The following is a 16,318-nucleotide window of genomic DNA, read 5'->3' as shown; positions in this document are numbered from 1 at the left end:
CAATCAAGTGGTAAGTCAGGTTCACTCACAATTATTATCATTTCAGTATTATTATTTATTATTAATACAAAATTTAGTGATCAGTATGTATTTACAAGGAACCTCAGTGAATCTACTCAGAACCCAGCCCTTGCAAGTCACATCAGCATTGTGGAACAATTCAAGGCTCAACGAGCAGAAAGAAATCTCTGGCAGCTTTGACAAGAAACTCGCTCAGACAACGTACAAAACCAATGACTACTCATGGTTTAGAGAATTATCACTCTCTTGCTGCAGATACAAAGATCTTTTCAAAAGAAATGAGAAGCTACCATGAGCTTCAGCTATCCTCCACGACAGAGAATTCAGGGAATGGATTGGGCCATCACAGTCCTGAATTGTAGTAATATCAACACAGCAGCTGATCAATGGGTACTCAGATCTCTCACATTTGAGACATTCCTCTCTGGTGTCACTCAACTAAATTGGGTCTTTTTTGGATGCTCCAGTCCCACTTGGAAAAAATATCCTGAGGGGGAGCAGCAAGCCTGTTATCTAAAGAATTGCCCGTAGCTAACTAACTGAAGATGTAGAGGTAGTTGCTTTTATATCAATGTATATAAGTAGTTAAGTGTAGTAGGCAGAGAAGGGACTAGAGAAAAATTGTAGAAGGGACATAAAAATAGATACAATCAAAACAGAGAATACAACTTTACGTTCCCTCAGGGAACAAGATTTGAGGAACTAAGAGAACTCAGGGGCAGAGAATTTTGTAGTGAATCTTAAGAAAATTATCGTCACTTTCTTCTTCCCACCCATACAGTCCAAATCTGCAAGATTTTCCAGGGGAAGGTCACATGATTTCATGGGGAAAGTGATGTTCTAGCTATTAATGTAATTCGTCTATACAGCATGAGGCTGTTCTTCTGATTTATGGAATCAATACCTAGGAGAAACTGTACTTTGAAGAAGGGTGGGTTGTCAAATTATCCAAAGAGATGGAAAGCCTGATTTTATTTGTCAAAGAGACAGCTTAGAGTCCCTTCAGGGATGGCGTTCTCTCTTACACTTAATATCAGGACATAAGGGATCCTTGATGGAGCCAGGGATTGGAAAAAAAACTCTCTAGAGTACTCTGCTCTCATACAGAAGCAATTTGGATGAAACACTGCAAAAAGAACCTCTCACAGAGGTTCTCTTGCTCATTGCAGGAGATGGAGCCAAGAAAATCTTCAAGGTTTCCCTTGTGACTGGTAAATGCCAATTATCAACCTAATGAAGTCATGGATGCTAGTGTTTTCTATGATGAGCTTACTATTGTGCCAGGGAACAACAATCTGACAAGTAACAATTAAAAATATCAGACAGTGAGAATAGCCCCAGGTACAAAAGTCTGCAATAACCTCACTTGGATTCCACTGGATTCATTTCAGTTTCATATACTTCATACATAGTGTCCTTTCTGTATATTTGAGAGTGTGATTTTTAACCCTTGAGCTCAGCCCTGTCTGTGCTGATGGCCATGGGAGCTTTAGGACTGAATTCAGGAAAAGAAAGAGTGAATACCTAATCACCAAGACATTGAAGTTGACTTCTATTAAATTTCAAGTTGGAGAGTCACCTCGAGTCTGTAGATACATTAGCAATTTTGGTAGTTTTTAAAATAATACTTCTCCTATTCCACATGAGATTTTTGGCAGAGAGAAATAAGGTTCAAATTTCTATTAAACCATCCTTCTTACCCATATCTGTGGCCACTATGATTTTTTTTTTCTTTTCACTCCCAGTCCTTTAATCAGTGAAGTGGAAGTGGTGACTCAGGAGACAGGGTGTTAAATGGATCTCCAGTCTTCCCATAGCATTTAAAACAGAAGCACAGTGTCACATAATTCACTGCTGTGAAGAGAGCACATCTAGATCCAGGGCCAAATAGTAGCTTTCTCTGTACTGTTAAAATATTAGAAAAGACATGGACTGTAATTAAATTTAAACACTGGGCTCAGACTAAAGCCCACCACACATTACCCGCTTCAGGAGTAGAAGGCAGAAAGGCATTTTGGCTGATATTGTGCTCAAGAGGATTACCAGGCATTCCCCTTGAAGGATGCATTTGTGCCCCTCTCCAGCAAGAACCATCCTCACTGATGACTTTTTCCATCAGAGCCCTTGGAGGCAAATCACCGCAGTAGCTGCTGACTGGAAAGTTCTGGCTCTGCAGCAGCGAGCAACAAGGAGCAGAAGAAGATGGAGTGATCTGCATACTGCACAGCATTTACAGCCCAAAAGGAGAGCATATTGCAAGTGTGAACTGAATTTCAATAAAACAAACTTGGAATCCAAACTAAAAAAAGAAAGGTTAATGACGTTTACCTCCTAAAAAGGCCAGCATGCATACGCTAGAGGGGATATCTGTAAGGAATGACTGATTGGCAACTACTTTCAGTATTGCTTCTGTTGAATCACCAGCTTTATAATGCACAGCCCTGCCTTTTGAGTGACTGCACAGAGGACAAAAAAAAAAAAAAAAAAACAACTTGGAAATCCCACCTTTCTAGGAGAGATCACCCACCTAGCATCCATCTCATCTAGATTTTAACAGGTCTAGCCCTAACCACATGAGTTAAATCTTGAAGATAGGAGACTTTAATGTCTTGAGATTACTGTTACCCTTGGTCACTGACTCTGTTCAGCACTGATTATTTTTAGGACACAGAGTTTGCCAGCTTCAAAGAAATGTCCCTAAAGGATGCCTGAACAGCCACAGTCAGCCAAATAAAGTATGACAACAGGTAGCATTATCATTTACCTGGCTGTATGACTTAACCCTCCTGACTATGTATAGCTTGGCAAAGACAGAGCCTCCTGGCCTTACAGATGTGCTATAAGGTCAGTTAATTTCCACAGTCTTTCCCCTGAAGATCATGACAGTTGCAAATGGGGGCACTGATCCAAACTGAGAGCAACTATCATTTGGCAATGGGTTCAACTGAGTGCTTTTCACTTTGTATTTTTCAAGTGTCTGAAAAAATACAGGCATTTAAAACCTGCAACTGGTAAATATCATACATCAAATTTAGATCCCAGAGATATGTTCAGCAACAGTACAGCTTGCCCAGGCTGTGGCAATAATATACTGCCAGCCCTTAAGGGAATGTGGGGAGAAGAGATCACTTGGAGCCTGGAGACAGTGTGCCTCTCATCCAACTAAAGCAAGTTTTCACCTTTGCAGACCCTCATCACCAGATACTAAAAAAAAACAGGGTACATCTTACTCTACGTTGTCCCCTCTTTGAAAGCCAGAAGTCTGCTTGCAGCTTGTTGGGTAAATTCAGGCTAGCATTAAATTGGAATCAGGCAGAAGCACAAAAATGTCAATGTAGGGTTTGGTTACTGAAATAATTATTCATGGCTTACAAAGTTTGAAGCAAAACTTGTGCTTTCATGACTATGTTCCTACTGAAATCCATGTTAGCCACCTGAAATCTTGTTCAGGTACACCTACCTGTGATGTAGGTCCAGCTGCACTGCAGTGCAGACAGCTCAGCCACCAGCTAAATTACCACTGAGGATAGTCAATCATTAGACTATGCATGAGATTACACAAAGGTAACACAAAGGAAGCTCCTTTGAAAGCCAATGTCATGCTATCATATGAAGGACAAAATAAAAAAAAAAAAGAAAGAAAAAAAAAAAAAGAAGGCAGCAATCTTCCTCCTCATCCTCCTGGGAATGTAATTCCTTCCTTTCAGCACAGCAAAACTCAAATATATAGGACACAGTGTGGGACAGAGGGTCAGTGGGTTACACTTATTTATACACTATCTGTATTTGGTTCAAGGACTCTCAGATAGAAAATAAAAAGAAAAACGTCTTTCCCTAATGCAGCTTTCAGCCAGTAGAAACTGAAGACAATATTATACTTTTACAACATGCAGTAGATCACCAAATTCATTTTTACTGGGGTCATAACAAAGGACTTTAGCTCTAGCCTTCAGAGTTAAGAAGCTGGGGCACTAATCATATGGATTTGTCATTTGAGGTGCCTGACTGCTATTGTGGTTTGGGGGAGGTTGGAGCAGGGAGGGGGAGGGGGACTGTGTTTGTTTTTAAACTGAGCTACATATTGGTCTTGAGTTCAAGACCAATTGTATTGTTGTTGTATCTGAAAACAATCCATATTAAGGGAAAAGGTATACTTTCACACAAGCCAGAGGAAAGCAGTTTGAAAAGTAGAAAAAGAGCAAGCCTGTTCTAGCCTGTATCACATACTTTACTAGCATCATTAGTGTTTTTTTATTAATTTTTTTTTTTCTGTTTAAACATCTCTATACTTCTGTTGTCTCCCCATGTGTATGAATGGTTTCTAAGTGTAAGCTGTGGCAAAGCTGTTACAGCTGTACTACACATCTTACTGTTTCCAGGTCAGCTTTCAGCTCCTGGGCGTTGCCAAGGCACTGTGCGTGTCTGCTTTGAACTTCTGGGCTCTTCCTTCCATTCTGCCAGGATCAATTACAAGGTTTGCTGTTACAACACCGAGTCTAGTGACCTGGGCACTTCACTGTATCCCAGGTGACCTAGAGAAAGAAAAAACAAGCTCCTGATGAGAAATTTTAAAAACCCGAGAAAAACAACTTGATTCTGATGTTTAGGAGAAGCAATTAATCCACATGCACAGAAAACAACAACAACAACAACAAATCTTACCATGATCAAGAGTGCTGGAATATGTATAGTTGGTATACTGGCAAAAAAAAAAAAACAAAATTCTTCTATATGCTCTTTAAAATCAACAGAATCATAGAATGATTACAGTTGGTCATCTAGTCCAACCCCCCTGCAAGGAGCAGGGACATCCCCAACTAGATCAGGTTGTTCAGAGCCTCATCCAGCCTGGCCTTGGATGTTTCCAGGGATGGGGCATCCACCACCTCTCTGGGCAACCTGTTCCAGTGTTCTACAACTCACGTTGTAAAAATTTTTTTCCTAATATCCAATCTAAATCTACCTCCCTCTTCTATTCAGAACTCTTTCAATGCACCTGATTAAAAGAATCAATTATATGAATATGGGTTTCTTCCTCCACTGCCTAGAATTTTAAGGTAAACAACCACAGCATTTTCTTTTCTTTTTTTTTTTTTATTTTTCCCTCTCCTCAGCCTTTGCTTGTGACTGGCAGAATTCAAGTCATATCCCTGGGGGAAGGTAGAAAACAAATGTAAGAATATGTACATCCAAAAGGGTCTCTGTTTTTGCAGAGAACATTGGAAGGTAAGGACAATTAAACTTGTAAGCCAAGCTGGACATAAAAGCTAAGAGCCATTTAGGAAAAGGCTGTGCTTTCTTTAAAAATAAAGCTTTAGCTCCCTTTATAAGAAATAAACCTCAAAGCCTTTTTTAAATTAAACTTTATAAAAGCCATTCATGTAAGTAAGTAGTATTGCCCCCATTTTTATAAAAAAAAAAACAAGCTGGTACTAGCACAAATTATATAGCATATATTATGCTCTGATCCATGCTTTTAAAGTATATTGGCTTATACTCAGTGAGAAATAGGGTTAGGATTATGCACTTGATCTTTTAAGGACTTTTAGAGAAATGTAAAGTTTCTTTCACACAAATACCTGAGCCACTTCCCCTCAGTTTCCCAATTCTTGCTGGAAATAAAACATTGGACTGCAACTATATCATCCATGTAACAGATTTTTCATGCTGACAGTGCAGTTCCCTGGAGGCAGATCTGTAAAAAGACAGAGGTCAGAGGACGAGTTTTGGAGCTGTATGCTCAGTGTGTGTCTCACTAGTAAATCAGACCTTTTAATTATTTGCAGTCTGGGGTAGAATTTCATGGATATGCCTGTTTTTACAGTGTTCACTCCTGAGTTCAAGCTCCTGTACTTAAAGGGATGGAAATTCAGACTCTGAATAGCAAATCTCTGGAATTCATCAAGTAGCCTTTAAAGGTTCATATTGCTACTCCAGGTACTAAATTTTGTCTTCTTAAACATACATTAGAGTATCACAGTCTCTACTGTGCTAGTTATTATTATCTTCTCTTATTCCCTGCCAAAAGTTGACAAGTGCCTTCAATCAATCCATGATGTGAATTTTTATCATCCAATAGTTTTACTTTAAAAACAAGTATCAGTAAATATCTGCAAAACTATCCTGTTATTTTATTTCACAGATGTCTTTTAAATGCTCCTAAAGTAGAGCATCAGTTCATATAGATGTATTTCTTTTTTTTTTTTTTACAAACTGTGCCCACTCATTGTTTCCTTGTTTTCCATCTGTATCTGTCCACTGCCTCCTGTCTCAGCTGCTTTGAGGCAGAGATCACCATTTCTATTCAATATTTGAACAGACTCCTGCAAAATCTACTTGGCCATGATTAGAGCTCTAAATAATACAGCAATACATGCTCTATCAGCAATAAATAAATGCAGCATTGATTCTTTTCACTAAACTGAACAATGTGTTCTTAAAATCACAGGTCATCTGACTTTGCTGATTCACTACAGGTAATCTAGCCAGCAACATTCAAACGAATGTTTTCTGACTCTTGCACTGCTATTCCAAACATCACCTTCAGTGTCCTTTTATATACAAGCTCTTTAGTGGAGGTAGGTTTACTTTAGCTCTTGCGTATATTTATAATGGTCCTCTAATCATCATTGTAAACAGTACACCAAGGCTGACAAACTCTGTTACGATCCCAGTAAAATCAGTGGAATGTGCACCTGATTTAGGACTTTCCAAACAATGAGTACTTGCAGACTCCGTTCATGCCATATATTATACATGTTTATTGCCTCATTACTTAGAGCTGTAATAAAAAGCTCTATTCCACCATATATAAAAAAAAATAAATAAAAGGTATCTGCAAAAACCATGAGATTGGATTTAAATCATGTATTATCTTCAACATTTAAAAAAAAGTTTATAGGTCTTTTTCTCTTACTTTAGGTTATTTTGGCATTTATTATATGCTTTTATGGCTAGAAACTCACTAATTATTTTTCATTTAAAAGCAAAGGTCTCATGTAAATAGATGAGTTGAGGATTTCAAAAAAATCTAAGTATCACAGGAGTGTTTAAGTATAATGCCATGTTTTCGTATGTTTTATGAAGAAGCAAAACCAAGTTCCTTTTTTTCTTCCATAAAATATCTACTATCATTTGCTGAATTAGACTATTTGATATGATAGTTGTTTCAATTTAATTTGAAGAAGAAAGGCAATCCAAAAGAAGAAAAGCTTTACTCACACACAGAAAATTAACACACTCTTTTTTTTATGGGTTGATTGCATTTTTTCAAGTGTTTTTTAAATGATGACTCAGATTTTCCTTTTGTTTAACCATCTACAATTCCCTTCCAGCTAGCTTTTTTTTTTATTTTTAATGGAACATGTTAATGAAGCAGCATATTTTGTTAGACAAACCTTGATTTCTCCCCTCTCTCTTCCTTTCCCTCCCACAATTAAAAAGCAACCACATCCCCAGAGGATCACTATCTATTGAAATGGAAAGTCTTTAGGGTATTTGGGAAGCAGGAGACTGCAAAGTTTGAATGAGGTACTCCACTGGCAAGCTTTCAAACTTATTTGCAGATCAGGACCTCTTTTGTACAAGCCTCCCCAGGAGGAAGGCAGTTAGACACCTGCCAGTAGCCTGCAGTGGCACCGTCCCACTGTGATGTTAATGAGATGAATGAGAGCTCTACGGAGAGCTGCAATAATTACAGGGTGAAGAGCTTGTCTTTTCCTGGCCCTCCTCTCTGGGCTGCCTGTTCTAGAAAGCAGGGTCTTTTGTAATACTAATTACAAATGTTAATTAAACATTTCTTTGGAATTCTGCCCTCCATTAATAGGTCAGGTAAACAGGGAATAGCAATGACAGGCACAAGTCATTATCAGCCACATGAGAAAAATACCATTTATTTGCTCCCTTCCTTTCTTCCATTCCCTCCAAAAGACATAACTTCTGGTTTTGTTTTGATTTGTTGCACAGACACTAAAACCACTGAAGTATAGCTTTTCTGCACAGAAATAAAATATAAATAATTCCTACAGTAATGGAGCTAAACCTAGTTCTAAGGCCCCTTCCACTACAACTCACTCTGGTCCATGTTGGCTTGACCCCAGATTTTAAGCATAATCATGAATCTATCTCTAAGGCTACATGAAACACCTTCCAAACATAGATTTAAGGAAACATTCATGACAGCTGTTGATGACAGCACAAAATCTAGCTTGACATCTTCATCTGGCACGAACAGCACATGGCATTACAAATCATTGCACTAATCTCATTTTCTAACCAAGTCCCTAGAATTACAGGAGTGACTCCTGCTCAGGTCAGAACTGAGCACAAGCGCTTGGCAGACATAGCCACAAAAAGCTCTACCCCTTGCCCAACAGCCTGCCACACCCAAATTCTCCCATTCAGACTCACAGGAAGCAGTAATGTAGTACATCAGCAATAGTAACTATTTCAGTGAAATAACTTCTACTGGGCCAGCTCATCTTACCTTTCCTCATAGTCCACATTGCTAGGGCACAGGAGAGGACCAGACTAATTCTAAATTCCTCCTTTTGATATTTTTCTCAAACACGTACATGTGGTTTTAAAAAGCATTTGATAACACCAAACAGAAACAATTTCTTTTGGAGTACATTAAGCCAGAAGGTGCTCTTCAGGAGCACAACTAAAGCACTCCAACAAAAATATAAAGGAATCTCCCTGCAAATGTCAGCAGGCTGGGCACAGGTTTATTCTGTGGATTCATTTCTACTGGGCCATGTCACCTGTGAATGCAGACATAGTCTTTCTCTAATGTAATACTATTTTCATTATCCTAAGATAAGAATTTTCCATTTTGTTAACTTCGTCAGATAACTCGAAGGGAGGCTCCTTTCCTGTTTTGACAGGGAAGGGTGATTGGCACAAAACTGAAGAATCCATTCTTTCCCCATACAGCTACATTGCTTTGACAGAAGCACATCAGATGAGAAATATTGGCAAGATAAAGCCTATAATATGGTATGAGTCAATATCAGAAAGTTCTGAAGGCTTGTGACTTAAAGGTGTCTTGATTTGTAGTGTTAGTAACCATGGCATAGTTGGCTGTGACCATCAGACTCACACCTTCCTCCATGCAACTGAACTGGAAAACAGTCTGGTTTATGAATCACCTAAACACCTCAAGACTTGCACTGTTACAATGCAGGATGGACAAAACACACACAAAAAAAAAAAAAAAAAAAGGCCCAGATTGATTTACGGATTGATAGAATTGACTCTATTCTAGTTTTGATTCTTTCCTCAGACAGAGATGTTTGGATAAGTTATTACCATCCCAGCTCTGATTGCTTTTATTTCGTGAAGCAGAAAACATGACTGGGCAGAGTCCTGAGTACTCCCACCATTTCCAAAATGCCCCAAGATGCACCATGAGCCTAACTCTCCTCAGCGGCCTTCTATCACCCTCTTCTAATGCAAAAAGACAGAACAAAGAAAGCCAATGTCTTGCTGAACTTACACCACTTAAAACAGTGGTTCTGCACTACCACAGCCTCTGTGAGAACACAGTCGCACATGCTTTGTTGAGTCAAATAGCTGTTTTCTCCTACAGTTGCTAATCCAGGCATACATCATCAGCTCCATTGGTAGGCACGCAAGGACACTGCCCAGTCTAACACTGAAAACATGGCCATGATCATAGAATCATAGAATCATAGAATAGTTAGAGTTGGAAGGGACCTTCAATAGTCATCTAGTCCAACCCCCCTGCAAGAAGCAGGGACATCCCTGACTAGATCAGGTTGCTCAGAGCCTCATCCAGCCTGGCCTTGAACGATTCCAGGGATGGGGCATCCACCACCTCTCTGGGCAACCTGTTCCAGTGCTCTACAACTCTCATTGTAAAAAATTCTTTTCTTATATCTAATCTAAACCTACCTCCTTCTAATTTAAACCCGTTACCCCTTGTTCTATCACAACAGGCCCTACTGAACAGCTTCTCCCCATCTTTCCTGTAGGCCCCCTTGAGGTATTGGAAGACCGCTATCAGGTCTCCCCGGAGCCTCCTCTTCTCCAGGATGAACAGCCCCAACTCTCTCAGCCTGTCCTCATAGGAAAGGTGCTCCAGCCCTCTTATCATCTTTGTGGCCCTCCTCTGGACCTTCTCCAACTGGTCCATGTCCTTCTTGTGTTGGGGACTCCAGAACTGGACGCAGTACTCCAGGTGGGGTCTCACCAGGGCAGAGTAGAGGGGAAGAATCACCTCCCTCGACCTGCTGGCCATGCTCCTCTTGATGCAGCCCAGGATGCGGTTGGCCTTCTGGGCCGCAAGGGCGCATTGCCCACTCATGTTGAACCTCTCGTCTACTAACACTCCCAGGTCTTTCTCCTCAGGGCTGCTCTCGATCCAATCCCCGCCCAGCCTGTATTTGTGCTTGGGATTGCCACGACCCAGATGCAGGACCTTGCACTTGGCCTGGTTGAACTTCATGAGGTTGGCATGGGCCCACCTCTCCAGCCTGTCCAGGTCCCTCTGGATGGCATCCCTCCCTTCCAGCGAGTCGACGGCACCACACAGCTTGGTGTCATCGGCGAACTTGCTGAGGGTGCACTCTATCCCACTGTCCATGTTGCCCACAAAGATGTTGAACAGGGCCGGGCCCAACACGGACCCCTGAGGGACGCCACTGGTGACCGGTCTCCACTTGGACATTGAGCCATTGACCACCACTCTCTGAGTGCGGCCATCCAGCCAACTCCTTATCCACCGAGTGGTCCATCCATCGAACCCATGTCTCTCTAGTTTAGAGAGAAGGATGTCGTGCGGGACAGTGTCAAATGCCTTGCACAAGTCCAGGTAGATGATGTCAGTTGCCCATCCCTTGTCCACCGATGCTGTTACCCCGTCATAAAAGGCCACCAAATTGGTCAGGTACGATCTGCCATTGGTGAAGCCATGTTGGCTGTCACCAACCACCTCCTTGCTCACCATGTGCCTTAGCATGGTTTCCAGGAGAATCTGCTCCATGACCTTGCCAGGCACAGAGGTGAGGCTGACCGGCCTGTAGTTGCCCGGGTCTTCCTTGTTCCCCTTTTTAAAAATGGGGGTTATGTTCCCTCTCTTCCAGTCATCGGGGACCTCACCAGACCGCCACCACTTCTCAAATATGATGGCCAGTGACTTGTCAACTTCATCCGCCAGTTCCCTCAGGACGCGCGGATGGATCTCATCAGGCCCCATGGACTTGTGCACCTTCAAGTTCCTTAAATTATTTCGAACCTGCTCTTCGAGCACTGTGGGTGGTTCTTCATCCTTGCAGTCCCTGCCTGTGCCTTCCACAGCTTGGGTGGGGAGACAAGAGTTCTTATCAGTGAAGACTGAGGCAAAAAAGTCATTGAGTACCTCAGCCTTCTCCATATCCCACATAACCATGACACCCGTTACCTTCCGGAGGGGGCCTACATTCTCCTTGGATTTTCTTTTGTCCCCTACATACCTGTAAAAGCTTTTCTTGTTACTTTTTATATCCCTGGCCAGATTCGATTCCATCAGGGCTTTAGCCTTCCTCACCCTATCCCTGGCCGCTCGCACAGTCACTCGATAGTCCTCCCAGGCTACCTGTCCCAGCTTCCACCCTCTATAGGCTTTCCTCTTCACTTTCAGTTGGTCCAGGAGCTCCTTGCTCATCCACGCTGGCCATCTGGCCTTTTTGCCCGACTTTTTCTTCATCGGGGTGCATCTCTGCTGAGCTTGGAGGAGGTGCTTCTTGAATATGGACCAACTTTCCTGGGCCCCTCTTCCCTCCAGGGCTGCCTCCCATGGCACTTTGCCCATGAGGTTCCTGAAGAGGCCAAAGTCTGCCTTCCTGAAATCTAGGGCAGAGAGCTTACTGTGCAGTTTCCTTGCCGCCCCATGGATCTTGAACTCCACCGCGTCATGGTCACTGCAGCCAAGGCTGTCCATCAGTTTCACGTCCCCCACCAGCCCCTCCCTGTTGGTGAGCACAAGGTCCAGCATGGCACCCCTCCTTGTCGGCTCCTCTATCGCCTGCAGGCGATCATTGAGACTCCACTCAGAGCTCTTCTACTCTGCTAAAGTTCACAAAAACTAGCAAAGTATCTTTTACGTCTCTGGTGATTCATTTATCCTTGCTTATCATACCCACGATTTCAGCTATGTTTCCAACTATTCTAGAATGATTGTCAGGATAGTGAAATGAGCTTGCAGTTAGGGAACAATATGGAATTTAAACAGGAAGGTCACAAATAAGAACGTAGGCGACACTGATGCACGTAGGAGACGATTTTGATTGTCCGATCTGATTTCTTAACACAGGTCATAGATTTTTAGTGCAGAAATCTGTACATCAGTCCATAACTTCTGAATTAGAGTACACAGTTTTCAAAAAGACATTCATTCTTGATTTACAAACTTCAATTGATATATAATTCAAAGTATCCTTTAATAAGTTGCTCTAATGATTAAATATCTCAATGATTAAAATTTGCTTTTTAAAAGTCTGATTTTATCTAGTTTCAGCTTCTGGACACTTGATCTTGTTATATCTTTTTCTGCTAAGATTAAAGAACCATGGTTCTCTCCACATAGGTATTTTCAGATCATGACCCAGTTATCTCTTAACCTTATCTTTGATAAGCTAAGCAGATTGATTTTCTTAAAATTCCACACTGGAAGAGAATAGTTTTCTTCAGAAGAGAGAAAATATTACTTCATAGAAGTATGATTGAAGTACAAACTATGACACAGCTAGGCAGAGTTTTACAGGAAAAGTACCACACTTCCATCTTTGTTTTTAAACCCCACTACAAAAATTACTACTAGCATAGCAGGAGGTTGGACCTCCAGAGCACTCTCCCAGTCTGAATTATCCTGTGATCCTGTAATTTCTCAATTCTTCAGGACAGCAAACAAAGCAGAAAGTGAGTTTAAAAGCAAGATAATCAGTATGTTTAAGTAGAAGGCACTCCAATGACTTCAATAGAACCATATCATGTTACATCAGCTTAGGCTCTAGTTCTAAGAGCAATAGAAAGGATATAAATCATCATGGTCCAAGCATAAATCTGACTTAATAGGGAGGTACAATAGTTACTAAAAAAAAAAAAAAAGAAAAAGAAAAAAAAAAGGAAATATTTGTTACTATTGCAGTAACTAGTCTTCTGAAATATATGTTATAAAGACTACAGGAGACATACTAATTGCCTTCTACAATATGGCAGTTCCCATCTCTCTATAGAAAACATTTCGGTCTCTATAAAAAGCTGAATGTTTCAGAAGTAGTTTTACAGACCAGTTATTTAGCTTCATTTCCATTACATTTTGAAAGACACCGTAATAACTGTGTGCTGAATGTATGGCAATTTTTTCCATTTCATTTTGCAAGACATCGTAATAACTGTGTGCTAACTGTATGGCAATTTCCTGTGAAATCATTTTTCACTGGACAAGACTTTAACCGCGCCAGGAAATGTACCAGCATACCATAGCAAAGCAATGTCCATGCCACTACGGCCGCTGCATTTACCAGATACAACACCAGCTGTTTCAACCTAACTCATCTGTCTTGAACATCAGTCCCAGAAGGCTGCGTTCTACTCATATCAACCTTAACTTGTCAACATCATTCTAAGGAGTCTTAATTTTTAAAAAGAATAAGCTATTACATTGGTTTACTGCTTTGAATGCAGGTTTGTGGATCAGGCGCAGTTTGGGTAAGTCTACATCAGTGATTCTGTGTGGATCAGGGTGCACTTTTGAAGTGAATGTCTCAGTCCTTGCCTATTTACCTCAGTTTGGTTTGCGTTGCACGACAGTCTCAGAGCCGATGGTCTGTATCCCTTTTGGGTGAATTTAAGCAAGAAGACACATTTCAGAGATGGCATGAAGGAACCAGAATGCTTACAGGGTGGCCACAGGGCTTTGCTCTGCAGATTCACTTTCTCAGATAAACATAGCCTTTCTCTAATTTAATTCTATTTTAGTTACTCTCATCTGTCAAAACAAGCTGAGAGAGAAACACTTTGGAGTCAGTTGTTTGTAACTGCTTTCTATGGTTCCCTCTTTCCACTATGGTTATAAGGTAATTTGAATATATATTTATCTTAGTGTGTACATGCGCCTTTGGGTATAGAAGCGCAAGGAAGCAGGAATTGCTGTTTAAAGAGGAAAGCACTGCACGTATGTGCTCAGTTTTTCATAGAATATTTTTGTGTGCATACTTACCGTGAATGCATGGTTTATTCTGTCAATGGTCTGTGGTTAACATTCCTTGTATACCTACTGGCATGATAAACTGTAATGATTTCATAATAAAGTTAAAAGCCCAACACAAATGCAGAAAAGCATGGAATTTTGAAGGTAAGACTTGTATTTCATCTCTCACACTTCCTTATATGGGAACTTTATGAAACAGCCACATAGTTTCTTTAGGCACAAATATAGAAAACTGCATGACAGGAATATAAACAGTGAAAATTGTGTGTGTTCTGACAGTTTCCCATATTTCCTCAGAACTGACATATTTTCTGTCATTTTGCAATTTCCCAAACGTTTTTGTTGGAGTTTTGTCCTTTATCTCAATGATAACTGTACCATTTCATACAGAGACAAGGCTGAAATAATTTGATACATTTTGAAAAAAAAAAAATTCTCGCTGACAGTTTACACTATTGAAAAACATGTTAATAAAAGATGGATGTCAGATCATGTACCACCACTTAATACTGAGTTGTGATGCCTGTGACATAAATGCCATGAAAGAACTCTGGGGTTTTGTTAGGTGTGGGGTTTTTTTGGTTTTTTTTTTTTATATTGGGGTTTTGTTTGTTTGGTCTTGTTCTGTTTTGTTTTTTTTTTTTAGCTGGAAGCAGTAGTATACTTTAAGGTAAGTCTCACTTAAGGTTTGTTTGTTTTGCATTCCCCAGTCACCTATAGAGCTAATGCTCTGGCATTGTTACATTATGCAAAAACACAGGCCTACCTATTAATTATTTGCATAAAAAGAGGATTTGGATACCGGGGTCTACCAGTGAGTACTCCTGAAATCATAACCTTACAAACTGATCTTAGGTGCCTTGCTTTCTATTTGTGTGACCTAGCAGGCTTTCTGCAGTTTTCAAAGGTAATGAGCAAAATACCATCCGAAATCCAACAGCTCTGCAGATGCCCAGCATTTTCCAAAATACGCTCCAAATCACAATACTTATACTGAGTTATGATCTTGGTGTCTTATCTTCTTTTATGAAACTTTCCAGCTCACCTCTGCAGCCTAATTCCCCATCATACAACTTTCTTGCTGAAAGCAGAAGACATTAAAGTTCTTTCTACGTTTTTTACTAGGTCTGATGCTGTTGGAAAAGATTCTTCTGACCAATTATGAAAAACATCCAAATTGTTGGAAAGGAATTTGGCTGAAAGATTCCCACTAAGTGCTCATGCAATGCTTTGAAATTTTGCCTGTGAATGATTAGACAGTGGTTAGATGAATAGAAGAAAATCTAAATACCAGGATGTGGTGGGATTTCAATTCCCTACAAGATACTATTTATAAATTATTCTGTATTATATTCAAGTCATTCACAGACCTCTGGTGCAAAACTAATTTTTCTTCTGCTGAAACAATAGAGAATATTCTACATTTAGTGCAATAGCATAGAATTCTAGGATCAGTTACTTGGAAACATCATTTCTAGAACAGTCTATAAATCTTTCAACAAGTGTTTTCATGGGAAGAAGATTCACTGAAAATATAAGGTCACATAACGTTTTTTGAGGTGGGGATTTTTCAACTTAAATCTCTGAAAACTTTCAAAATCTAAAAAAGGTTTAGTTCTACATTTTGAGATGAAAAATTGGAATTATTTTAGGACAAATACATTTTCCATACTGCAAAATAAGGGGGAAGAGACTGATATTACTGTTACTTCTGTGCAGGAAAGTAAAGTTTTGAAAACACATTAAGCTGAATGATCATGCTTTAGCACTTCATCTCATGTCAGAATCATTCAGAATTTCTGACGCTTGACATTAATTCAGACTATGAAATTCTGGCTTGAGTACCAATAACAAAGAATTGTTTCAACTTGCTCAAATTCAAAGGCAAAACCATGCAGAATAGGGGTACAATAAGAAAAGACCTGTATCTTCAGGAGTGCTATTCAAGGCTCTTTCCACAGCTAAACAATTCTTTTAGCTGGAGCAGGGAGAAAATTTGCCCTCAATGTATCTTTTTACAGAATATTTGGGGAAGAAGGTATCAGCCTTTGTTCTCAGGGAAATGTAAGAGCTACAACTACACCA

Source organism: Chlamydotis macqueenii, chromosome 2 (genome assembly GCF_036417535.1).
Source record: "Chlamydotis macqueenii isolate bChlMac1 chromosome 2, bChlMac1.mat, whole genome shotgun sequence".
NCBI lineage: Eukaryota > Metazoa > Chordata > Aves > Otidiformes > Otididae > Chlamydotis > Chlamydotis macqueenii.
The sequence above is the reverse complement of the archived record's forward strand: the minus strand, read 5'-3'. Positions refer to the sequence as shown.